Source organism: Rhincodon typus, chromosome 35, assembly GCF_021869965.1.
Source record: "Rhincodon typus isolate 14 chromosome 35, sRhiTyp1.1, whole genome shotgun sequence".
NCBI classification, from domain to species: Eukaryota; Metazoa; Chordata; class Chondrichthyes; order Orectolobiformes; family Rhincodontidae; genus Rhincodon; species Rhincodon typus.
In genome coordinates, this window is record NC_063366.1 from 14,960,734 (window position 1) to 14,973,898 (window position 13,165).

At 39.7% G+C, this 13,165-nt stretch overlaps 1 protein-coding gene and 1 long non-coding RNA gene across 4 annotated transcripts in view; one reads left to right on the top strand and one right to left on the bottom strand.

The window, feature by feature from the left end:
- LOC109938910 (RNA-binding protein 4B-like) overlaps window positions 1–13,165 on the top strand; it is a 204,992-nt gene that overhangs the window by 63,543 nt on the left and 128,284 nt on the right. The window lies entirely within an intron of this gene.
- LOC109938937 lies at window positions 4,880–9,410 on the bottom strand. Its single transcript, XR_007265626.1, has 3 exons — window positions 8,918–9,410; window positions 7,765–7,843; window positions 4,880–5,244 (listed from the first exon to the last, which is right to left on the bottom strand). It is a non-coding gene; the product is annotated as an uncharacterized LOC109938937 (long non-coding RNA).

Below are 13,165 nucleotides of genomic sequence, written 5' to 3' on the forward strand. Positions count from 1 at the left end.
AATTTGATCAACTGAGGGCTATTTTCTGTGCTGTAAACCTCAATGACTACATATAGTAGAGGCTCTCAAACTTATTTACCCTTTTCAAATCTTGCTGGTACTCCAACCAGCATAAAGATTTCTTAGCCCCTTTACTGCCAAAGTATACAAATTAAGATACATACATAAGCTTAACAAATGGATGCAGTAAAAAGGACTACTCACCATTAATACGACAGATGAAATTATTTGTTTGAATATAGTTGCACAATATGTAGAGTACTAAAAATAAATGAATCTGTGACTCAAAGCATTAATTGTTCAGTTTCTGGGTGTTTCACAAAAAGAAACGAAAGCACAATATTGCAGGTTTTCCAATTTATTTCTAATTTTAAGAAGTTTCTGTCCATGAATTTTCTTCTTGCATTCTCTGCTGAAGATCTGACCCACAGCATCAAGACCCCCACCATAAGTAGGGCAAAGGAGGCAAATCCCCAAGCCCACCTGGAACAGGTATCAAAACCTTTGCTTTTAGTACTAATCTGATCCACACTGGCTATCCAACCAGCTGATCCAACTATGGTTGTGGCAACATACAGTTTTATGTATATTGTTGTGGCATGGAGTAATTTCTTTTGTTGGTAGAGGCTCCAATTTCCTTCCACGTGACTGACCAGGAACCCGCCATGCCCCTAGTTCTTGCTAATGATACATACTGGAAGAATTTTTGGTTGCATTATGAATGTATATTTCTTAGCCATCAAATCCTGAAGTGGATTTGAGCCCAGAGTTTCTGGATCAGAATTAGGGACACTACCTAAAGCATCACAAGATCCCCTCTCTATCCACAATATTGCTATTTTTGTGGGATGTGAACATGGGCAGGTGGGTTGGATCCATAAAAAGCCTAATTAGAATTAGAAATCTACTCAAGTATCTGCTAATGAACCTTGTGAGAGAGTATGGGTTTAAGAGCTGCAAATCCCTAAGATCAACAGTCAAGCTTTCAGAAGTAATAAGCTTAAATTTATTGAGAAACAACAGTTTAGACACATTAGCTGAATAGTCAGGCAAGAGATACAACCCCTGACAGTAGAAATTGATTCACTGATCAAAGGGGATAGATGGGTATTTGGTGCTGCATGTGTTGATCTCAGTAGCTTGTGATGCCGTGACTTTGTCCTTCAGCTGAACTGTTATGGAACTCTTCCCCTAGCCTTCCTCCATCTTCCGTGGTGAACCTTCCACCTGAGGAAAGCAACTATCTGACAGGGACGCCCGTGTCTCCAAGTGCTCATTAGTGAGTTTATTTCTACAGAGTGGTAGTTTACCTTCTATCCATTACTTGTTTGAACTTTTCCAAGCTATGAACACGGGAAAAATATTTAAGATTTCAGCAACCACCAGAGAATGCTGGAGATACTCAGAAGATCTGGCAGTATATGTGGAGAGAGAAATATAGTTAACATTTCAAGTTCAGTATGACACAGAAGAGACAGAACTCTTCTTGGAGAAGAGTTATATTAGACTTGAAATGTTAACTTTGCCTCTTGCTGCACAAAAACTGCCAGATCTGCTGAGTTTCCCTACTAATCTTTGTTTGCTTCAGATTTCCATAGTATTTTGCCTTTATCTAAGATTTTAGCTACCATCTACCATTCATTTCCAGCACTCGCTGCTATGGTGGGTACAGACCTACCAGTGACCCCAAATAATTTGCTCTGATCTCTCTTCAGTCAAGGATACATCTTTCTTCCCAACTCCCTCTCAAAATGGTGTATTCTTGGCAAGATAACATCAAGCACTACCTCACATATTTCTCCTAACACCTGTCCTTGTAGTAATTTTTCAGATTGCTTGTCTAACAACCAACACTGATAGGCAAAAACCTTCCTTCAGTTATATTTTGGCTGGAAAGAAGCTACTGTTTTTGGCTCCAACCACAAAATGCACTTCATAGCCACTGACTCCATGAATTTCCTGGTAGTTGTTTGAAGCTAAACGATTCTGGTCAGTACTTGGCATTGTATTTGGCGCTGTATCAGGACCTGTTGAGTCCACATCCATAATGTTGAATTCCTGCCTCAGCTGTTCTGCTGCTGAAACCCTCATCCATTGTTTGTTATGTCTAGGTTCAACTATTCCGATGCACTGCTGACTGGTTTTACACATGTTACCCTTAGAAATGTGAAATCATCAAATCTCTTTGCCTCTGTCTTACCTTGTACCAAGTCCCATTCTCCACCAATGTGTTTGCTAGTCTACAGTGGCTTCAGTGAAGCAATTATATTGATTTTTTAAGTCTGTTCTTTTCTACCCAAGTCCCTCCCTCTTGCCTCTCCCTATCCCTGTAATCTCATCCAACCCCATAACCCTACAAGATGTATGCTCCTGTAATTCTGATTGTGAGCATTCCTAGTTTGAGTTACTTAGCACTTACACTCTGTCTCCACATAGTTTTAACCAGTGTTTTAAGAAAAGAAAGCAATGTCTTTGGCCAAGCCTTTTGATCATCTGATGTCATCTCTTATCATGCAACTTGATGTCATATTCGATTTTTTTCATGTTTCTGCCAAGTAATTGGGCTGAATTATACTCAAAGGACAGTGTAAATATAAGTTGTTCTTTAAAGGAAGGAAAACGCATTTGTCTCTGCAACTTCATGCACTTGTGAGACGTATCTCAGTACTTACCTGCTCTTTTCCAATCTGTGAGTCAAACTATGTTGCTGACGTACAGAATTTAGTCTTTGTTTTACCTGTCTCTGAACTTGTTCAACAATACTCAAGTTGTATTAAAGTACACCAAATGGCTATTGTACAGAAGTATAACGAAGCACAAATACATTATATCAACAGCATAGTTCAACTCCTGGTTAAGTTAGAAATGGTTAAGTTGAATGGTACACAAGTCTGTACAACTAAGCAATTCTGTCCCTACCTGTACAATTTTTGTAACAGATTAGTGTTATACACTATTAATGAATGTTGCCTGGGCTCTGTTAAATGGTATAAAGATGAAAAGAGCATGACATTTTTGTAATTAAACAAGGAGCTACTAAAGAGCATTACCACAAAAAATGCAACAACTATGATCTAGCTTATTAATCATGGTCTCTTGAGGGTATGGAGACAATCTCCCAACGAAGTATATGCACCCGGAAGAGACCATAATGTAGCCTTAAGAGTCTCTGGAGAATGAAAAGTCTAGTTCTTGTACCATGAATGTTTAATATTCTCCATTGTGCAATGCTGTTAACAGTTCTTGATGTTACACATGGGAATGAGGTTTATTTTTTCTTATTCATTCACAGAATGAGGGCATCGCTGGCTAGGCCAACATTTATTGCCCATCCCTAATTGCCCAGAGGATAACCACATTGCTGTGGGTCTGGAGTCATATGTAGGTCAGACCAGGTAAGGATGGTAGTTTCCTTCACTAAAGGGCATTAGTGAACCAGATGGGTTTTTCCCAACAATTGACAATGGATTCACGGTCATCATTAGACTCATAATTCCAGATATTTATTAAATTCAAATTCCACCATTTGCTGTGGCGGGATCCTAAGCCAAGTCCTTAGAACATTTCCTGGCTCTCTGGATTAACAGTCCAATGATAATACCACTAGGCCATTGCCTCCCCAGAGGTTAGGGTGTGCTCCAGGGTCATGGACAGCTGAAATGTAAAAAATGACTTTGGGTTTGGGGTTGTACTTTGTCAGCATCTTTGAATGTTAACCAAAGGTTACTGTAATTTTTGCTGTAACTTACTGTACAGAGGTTCCTCTCAAACTAGATTGTCTCTGAACAAAGCTTTAGAAAGTCATTTAGTTTCCTTTAACTGTTATTCGGTCCCAAGAACAGAAGCCAATGATAGTGACAGTGATAATGATAGCGACGATCAATATCACTGTTCTTATTCCCAGGATATGAATTGAATTCAGAATACCATCTTCCTTCTCTCTTCTACTGCCTAAAAAGACACATAAAGAGACAAATTTTCTCCTTACTTAGAGTTCTTCACTGTGGGTTCAGTAACCAAGCTTAATGCAATATTTGGTGTGATTGCAATTTTAAAAAAATCTATGATAAACATTTTGATCGCAAATTCTAAGATATCACTATTGATCCTGCTTCACTATCAATCCAGTTCACCACACAGTGTAATGCTCTGACCCTCTGGTTGCTGGACACCCTTCTTTTCTCAGATCTTCCAGTTTGCGGTCTCTCCTGGTTCTTAATCTACCCTCTCTTTCTATATCACCTGACTTTCAAATTCTCATGCTCCCTAACCCTTCTGTTGCCAACGCTCTGAACCCCAGCCTCTGCAACTCCTTAATCTATCCTCTTGCTGCTGACCCTCCAACTTGTAGCATCGGCTACTCCCTGACCCTCTTTGACTCCTCTCTCCACTCATTCCTCTTGCTGGATCTCTCCATCTCAACTCCTGGTCACTGCTTCCCTTCCTGAACCCTTCCTTTGAGCCAGTGGTGTGATGATTAGCAAGAGTTAGGAGAAGCAGCTTAAATTTTCAGGATCATGGCTGCTTCAAAATGACGGTGATTGGATCAGACCAGCACGAAAGAAAGAAAGTTAAAATGAAACTCTTGAAGCTAATAGTAATACAGGCCACATTAACTGATTGATGCTAACGTGAAACAATGTAAAACAGGGCAACATTAACTAGGGACTAACTGTATTACATTGGAGTCTTGTTACACACCCCTCTTAATAATTAGTTTTGTCAGCTTCAGTGAATCAGAACATCAGATACTATGTGTGATGGACAGCCAATGTGATACTACCCAAGACAAATTTCCAATCCTTCCTGTTTAAATTGGATACAACTTTATTTTGTAAAGTCATACAAGTATAACTCTGTCATTAAACAAAAATTCTGAACTAAGCTTGTATTTGACAACCATTTGTGCAATTTAATTAATAATCAGAGTAACATCTCTATTAGCTGCTATGAAATAAAATCAATGGAGTAGCCTACAGAGTACTGTGAGGTCCACACTTTCTGTCTCCTCACTCACAGGGTTCTTCACTATGCAGCTGTAAACTGTGCTGGCATTCTGTGGAATTACCAACACATTAAGTTTTCTACCACTCTGTGACATGCCATTTGTGACCACCTCTTCTCCTCGCCACCAGCCGTAGATCAAGTCACTACCATTTTCCACTGAGCACTTCAGGGTAACATTACAGATTCCCTTAGAGGAAACTTTGGTTATCCATTGTATTGTTGGACGTGAGATTCGTTCTGAAAATGGATGAAATCTTGTTAGCTCAGGTGAAGTAGCCCATATTTTGGGTGACCAGATTATAAAATTGTATTTAAAAGTGTGGTATTTCCTCAGAACGAATATTGTGATTACTCATGGCAAGAACTTTGCATGGAATCTTTTTAAATGGGGATGCAGTTGTACTATCATACAGTTCCGGCTAAGCAGGAAACACTCCAGCTCTCTGACTGGCTATAGACATTTCAGAAGTATTTACAGATTGGTAAGCAACCCTTTTGACTACATTATAACATACCTTCTGTGTCCATCCAGTCGTCAGGTGGGGTTTGACACAGAGAGATAGGAATGTTAAATCTGTGCCAGAAGACCTCTTATCTATAAATATCTAGTGCTGCTTTATGTTTCTGAGAAATGAACAAAGTACTTACAAAGGTTTTATGAGTGGCCAGTATAAACATTAAAGAGCATTAGCCCGCTTTCATTTAGAGGGGTTAGGGATTGATCTTTTATTTTCCTTGGGGACGACCTATAGCTTGGGAAGTTTTTGTTTCAGTTTGCAGACATCCTAGTTGAAGTCTGATGTATGAAACAGTCCTCTTGGAGCAAGGAGTTAGTTCAGAAAAGATAGGAATTACGATACCTCAATGAAGGGCTTTTAGTTTCAAAACCAGAAGGATTTGGAATAGAACCCGAAAGGGTTTATTCAAAGCTGAGAAAGTTTTAGCTAGTCTAAGTTATCTGAGTACCCAAGGAACAGGCTATCAGACTTTCAAGATTGGGCATTGAAAGCAACAGTTAAGGCAAACTTATAGATGTGATAGAGAAAGGAGCACTCTGATGTTTGAGCACTGTAAAGAAATGCAGTTGGGATGGTTGAAGTATTGTATTTTACTGTGTATTGAATTTTTTAAAATTGTGTTCCAAATAAATTGCCTTGTTCATTCTATTTTGTCTTATTTTTATTTGTTTCTGTTTTAAACTTGTTTTATTGTTATAACTAGATCTGTAGCATTCTGTGTTTGTTTTACAATGAAGGACCATCTTGTTAAATTAAAAAAGTCTTTCTAGCCAGATTTCAGTCTGGGGCCTGACTTGTACAGTAGTAACACCAGATGGCATTATAACAATAGTCATGCCGTTCATCTGTCCTGACTGAAAATTCATATCATGTGGGAATTTGTAGTTTGGAACAGTTTCTGTGTCAGGACCTTAAAAATCACTCCCTAATCTCATTGTTAAGAAACCTAAGGAGCAGAGCCAAATATTTGGCTCAGTGTCCAAATATGCATGGTGGACAGGCTTTGAAGTGAGACAACCGATTAGACGTCCTCTAGTTTGAACACATAGCAGGATGGCTTTCAAGTAAGGGAGAGGTTTCCCTGTATGGAGGCACTCTGCAGCTAATCTGCACATCATTGGAGCCTGCACCTGGAATAAATGACAAACTAATCTGATTTAGATAGTACTGGTTCAAGGAGGAATAGTGATCAAGATATCATGGGAATTCTTGGATTTTCTTCACCTCATTCAATATAATCTTCGGCATCTACTTGAACATTATACCAGGCCAGCATGTCCCAGGTTTGAATGAACTGTAATTAGGCAATAGGACTGCAAAGTAACTGTCATGGTTCCCAGCTGTCATGACTGAAAGTTTGTCTCATGTGAATGGGGTTTTTGTATAACATACAAGAATTTGGAATCACTGCTTCGTCTCACTGTTAAGATTGCAAAGAGTTATGATTGATTAATCTGCTAATCTGTCAAACAGATAGACAATGATCTTGTCAATGTTTCCTTATGAATGCCTCAAACAACTTGTGACTTGCATCATTCGTGATTTTTAATTACAAAAGTTAGACCTAAAACTAATTATTAATTGGTAACTTAAATAATTGCAATTGACTTTACTTTCATTCCCAGTGCTTCCTCACCAGCTTTCCTGTTTTGTGTACCTTATGTTCTCTCAGAATTTGTGGAGAAGGGCAGTGATCTAACACAAGGAAGAAAACTTGTAACTGAACAAGTGATTACTGTAAACTCGCAGTTCCATCACTTCTACATGAACATTCTGTTCTGATCTTGCATTAACTTCATACCAGCCTTGGTCACTTTTTATCAGGCTCTGTATTTCCAGACTGTAGTCGGTAAGGTTTAAACGGACCCTTTCTCTAAATTCATTGCTACGTTCTGCTGGATTGTTTTGGGTTTTTGTGCGAATTTGAATCTTTCTCCCAGAAGATAAGTTCCTGAAGTCCCAAACAAGTATCAAGGGGTCTACCCATAGAATATGTACTGGTAAAGCAAATGACTGTCCTAGGCTTCTATTCAACAAGCTTGAAGAATCTAGATTCCCATTACTATGTCCCGTACCTGGAACAGAAATAACCAAAATGTTGGTACAGTTCTGGGATAGTATCATCATCGAAATAGACAGAGGCTTTTCCTACATGCACATCTGTTTACAAATCAAGGACACAACATTCAAAGTTTAAATATATTGTTCCACTTTTGATTCTAAGCAGTCATTTTCTTACCTAGGTGCTTGATGAACAGGAACAACATTAACCTGATGCACTGCTCTTCAAAAGAATGTGAGGAGAATAACAACATGTTCTAGAAAAGAAGAGCATTACCTCATTATTAAGAGATTGGATGAAGGAATTGAGGAACTATAGATCCCTGTAAAGACTTCCGTCACATTTAATATGATGAAAAGAATTTAATATAAAACTTTGGCTGCAAATTTGCTTTTCAGTACAGACTAATGTGGTGGAACTTATTTTGAGCATTTCCTATAACTTGCTGCTCGGCTGGTTTTTGAGTTGCAACTGGTGATGTTTGGGAATTACAATCAGAAGGTCGTAGAGAAGGAACTCGGAATTTTCTGTCCAGTGCCAATTCTCTAGAGTCATACATAAGGAAACAGACCCATCAGTCCAGCCAGTTCATGCCAAACATAATCTCAAACTAAACTAGTCCCACCTGTCTGCTCCTGGCCCATATCCCTCCAAACCATTCCTATTCATGTATTTCCAAATGTCTTTTAAACATTGTAATTGTACTTGCATCCACCACTTCCTCAGGAAGATCATTTCATACACAAACCACCCTCTGTATAAAAAATTTGCCCCTCATGTCTTTTTTAAATCTCTCTCCTCTAACCTTAAAATGCCCTCTAGTCTTCAAATCCCCAATCCTATATATAGGATGCATTGCTAATCCTTCCTGTGAACTCCAAATCATTGTAATCATCCCTCATCAGGGAAATTTATTTCATTCCTCTTTAATAAAAGGCTAGCCTATAGGATTTCATTGGTGTACGCATTATTGGCTGACCTCGTTTAGCAAGGTGTTTGCTATTTCTGCTAAAGTCAATGGGAAGTTAATTCACCCAAAGTGATCGTGAATTGTAAGCATACATCCAGTGGCTCTTGAACAGTAGTAGTGAGCCTACCTTTGAGCTAGGAGGCTTGGATTCAAGTCTATCCTGCTCCAGAGGTGTGTCACAACATATCTAAACGCGTTGATTAAAAAGTATCTAGCATACACCCAGATCAGTTACCTTCCCAGTTAATTAGATTAATCTTAGCTCCACGCTGCTATTCATCAGTGACAGAGAAACTTGACTGAAAAAAGGAAGTATTCTTCTCAAATAATTGAAACAGAAAAAAATGCAATTGATCTTACCTTCTGGCTTTAAATCCAAAACAATTTCCTGCTGTGGGTGACCGTCAAACACACCCAATCCAAATCCATGATGTTTGTACGTTGATGTGGTTTAACTGTATATCCGTTGCAGCATATCTAGATGGTGTTTGTTGCAGTGCAATTGGTAACTATGTACTCCACTAACCAGTAGCAGGTCAGTAAGTTGCGTCTGGTCATTTTGTGTAATTAAAAACAGGAAACAACGTGCAAGCTGTTGGTAATTATCAAGAACTAGCAGTATCTAACATTAACTGTCAGAGTAGTTCAGCGGAATTATCTTTTGTACTTCCATATTCATGCGTACCTAGATAATTTGTTCCATGTTTGGCCCAGAAATGGGAGTCCATGCACCATCGGTTTGCTTTTGCTCCACTGACTACCTGGTTGCAGAGGCAGATAGTGTGACCAATCTGTAGTATTCTCTACCTCCTGTGTGTGGTGGTATTTTGCTGCAGATTTGTTGTTCTACAGCTGTTTGAAAATATTAATTGGTGAGTTTCTGGGTTTTTAACAAAACGAAAAACGTGCAAAAATTAAGACATGTCATTGCAGTTTTCAGAGATTCCTATTGTCTATTTTAGTTTGCCTTTCTAAAGAATTTCTATCCTCATTGTTTCTATTATTTTCCATCATGGATGTGAAACATAAGGCAAGCAAATTGGATCCAGTTTGCAGACTCCCCTCAAAGCCTGGAATGGCTGCTAGAAGATTTAATGAGGTGTGGCAACCCAAGCCTTGACAGTTGACTCAGGAGTAGAGAGGATTGTTCTAAACCCGTCTTTTCAAGGCTCTGAGCTATTTCCCAGGCTATCCCTCTACCAATCACTTACTGTCACTCCTTCTTGAGATAGGTATGCATCTTCCTAGCATCCCCATCTCCAGACTGCAGTTATACTCCTTCAATCAAACATTAATTCTTGTCTCATCTTACCTCTCTCAGACCACTTGTCCTCTTAACATTGGTGTTTCACGTGTATGCTGATGACATCCAGCTCTACCTCACTGCCACCACACTCAAAATTCCCCTGTCATTGCCTTGTCAGATAGTCTGTCGAAAATTCAGTACTGTGTGAGCAGAAATTTCTTCTAGCTAAATAATGGAGATTCAGAAGTAATTGTTTTTGGTTAAAAGAAAAGCTATTGCATAATCACCGATTTCATGTCTCTCTGATTGTTTTTGTCTGAGGCTGGACCAAACCAGTCACAACACGATATCATTTTTGACCACATGTTTGCACCGCATATGTAATTTTCAGAGTTTGGGTTTTGAAATAGAGTCATTAAGGTATTGGTTATTTTTGTAAAGGATTTTAAAAGAAAGAAAACTAGGACAGACAGCCTTTCCAGAACAGTAGTCAAATCCAGTATGACTCTGAGAGGAGGTGACTGCAAAGCTCTGGAGTGTTATGGGAAAAATATTTGTACTGCAATAGTTTATGACAAGATGTGTAAACGCTGAAGGCCATGAATTTGCTTTTGGCTAAGACTAATCAAGGATTGTTTTTTTTCTAAGAATCATTGATTGGAAATTTTCAGCTTGGAAGAGTAGTTTCCTTCCGAGAAAGATATATAAAACAGTTTAGGGGAATCACATAGAGTCATAGAGATATACAGCATGGAAACAGACCCTTTGGTCCAACCCATCCATGCCAACCAGATATCCTAAATAAATCTAGTCCCATTTGCCAGCATTTGGCCCATATCCGTCTAAACCCTTCCTATTCATATAACCATCCAGATGTCTTTTAAATGTTGTATTGTACCAGCCTCCACCACTTCCTCTTGCAGCTCATTCCATACGCGCACCACTCTGTGTGAAAAAGTTTCCCCTTAGGTCCCTTTTAAATCTTTCCCTTCCCACCTTAAACCTAGTTTTGGACTCCCCCACCCTGGGGAAAAGACCTTGCCTGTTTACCCTATCCATGCTCCTCACAATATTATTAACCTCTATAAGGTCACCCCTCAGCCTCTGACATTCCAGGGAAAATAGCCCTAGTCTGTTCAGCCTCTCCCTATAACTCCAACCCTCCAACCCTGGCAACATCCTTGTAAATCTTTTCTGAACCATTTCAAGTTTCACAACATCCTTCCTATGGGAAGGAGACCGGAATTGCATGCGGTATTCCAAAAGTGCCTGAACCAATGTCATGCACAGTTGCAACATGACCTCCCAATTCCTACACTTAATGCACTGACCAATAAATGCAAGCATACCAAATGCCTTCCTCACTACCCTATCTACCTGTGACTTGATTTTCAAGGAACTATGAACCTGCACACTAAGGTCTCTTTGTTCAGCAACACTCCCCAGGACCTTACCATTAAGTGTATAAGTCCTGCCCTGATTTACCTTTCCAAAACCTCAAATTTACCTAAATTAAACTCCATCTGTCACTCCTCGGCCCACTGGCCCATCTAATCAAGATCCTGTTGTATTCTGAGGTAACCTTCTTCGCTGTCCACTACACCTCCAGTTTCAGTGTCATCTGCAAACTTAACATACCTCCTACGTTCACATCCAAATCATTTATATAAATGACAAAAAGCAGTGGATCCAGCATTGATCCTTGTGGTACACGACTGGTCACAGGCCTCCAGTCTGAAAGTGACCCACCGCCACCACCTTCTGCCTTCTACCTTCGAGCCAGTTCAGTATCCAAACAGCTAGTTCTCCCTGTATTCCGTGTGATCTAACCTTGCTAACCAGCCTACCATGAGAAACCTTGTCGAACGCCTTATTGACGTCCATATAGACAAGACTGGTTCTAATGTAACCGAGGGTTATGCCAAGTTCCAAGCGATCAATTGTTATAGGGGAGTCTCTAGTCAGAGGCACAGACAGACGTTTTTGCAGCCGACAATGAGACATCAGAATGTGTGTTGCCTCCCTGGAGCCAGGATCAAGGATATCTCGGAGAGGGTGCAGAATCTTCTCAAAGTCGAGAGGAACCAGCAGGAGGTCATTGTACACATTGGAACTAATGACATCAGAAGAGATAAGGACGAGATTCTGAGGAGGGAATATAGGAAGTTAGGCAGGAATTTAAAAAGATCCTTGAGGGTAGTAATATCTGGATTACTCTTGATGCCACATGCTAGTAAGGGTAGGAATAGGAGGATCGAGCAGATGAATGCGTGGTTGAGGAGCTGGTGCGGGGAGAAGGATTCATATTTTTGGAATATTGGAATCTCCTCTAGGGTAGAAGTGACCTGTATAAGAAGGATGGATTGCACCTGAATTGGAAGGGGACTATTTTAACTGGCAGAGAGATTTGCTAGAGCTGCTAGAGAGAATTTAAACAATTTTGGTGGGGGGGACCCAGGGAGATACTGACGAAAGAGAGCAGTCTGACATAGATACAGTTGGGAGAAGGAGTAAGTCCAACAATCAGGGCAGGAAGGAACAAAGCGGAGAATTGATAAATTAAACTGCATTTATTTCAATGCAAGAGGCCTAACAGGTAAGGCAGATGAACTTAGGGCATGATTCAGAACATGGGACTTGGATATCATAACAATTACAGAGACATGGCTCAGGGATGGTCAGTACTGGCAAATTAATGTTCCAGGGTATAGATGCTATAGGAAGGATAGAAAGGAGAACAAGAGAGAAGGGGAAGTGGCATTTTTGATTAAGGATAATATTACTACTATACTCAGGGAGGATATTCGTGGGAATGTGTTCAGGTAAGTTATTTGGGTGGAACTGAGAAATAAGAAAGGGATGATCACCTTATTAGGATTGTACTATAGACCCCTCTTCCCCCCTCCCCCAGTAATCAGTGGGAAATTGAGAAATAAATTTGTAAGGAGATCTTAGTTATCTGTAAGAATAATAAGGTGGTTATAGTAGGGGATTTTAATTTTCCAAACATAGATTGGGACTATCATAGTGTTAAGGGCTTGGATAGAGAGGAATTTGTTAAGTGTGCACAAGAAATTTTTCTGATTCAGTATGTGCATGTCACTACTAAAGAAGGTGCAAAACTTGACCTACTCTTAGGAAATAAGACAGGGCAGGTGTCTGAGGTTCAGTGGGGGAGCAGTTTGGGGCCAGTGACCATAATTCTATTAGTTTTAAAATAGTGATGAAAAAGGGCAGACCAGATATAAAGGTTTAAGTTCTAAAATTGGAAGAAGGCAAAAACTTTCAAAAGTTGACTGGGGGACGGATGTTTGCAGGTAAAGGGACGGCTGGAAGAATTCAAAAATGAAATAACGAGAGTC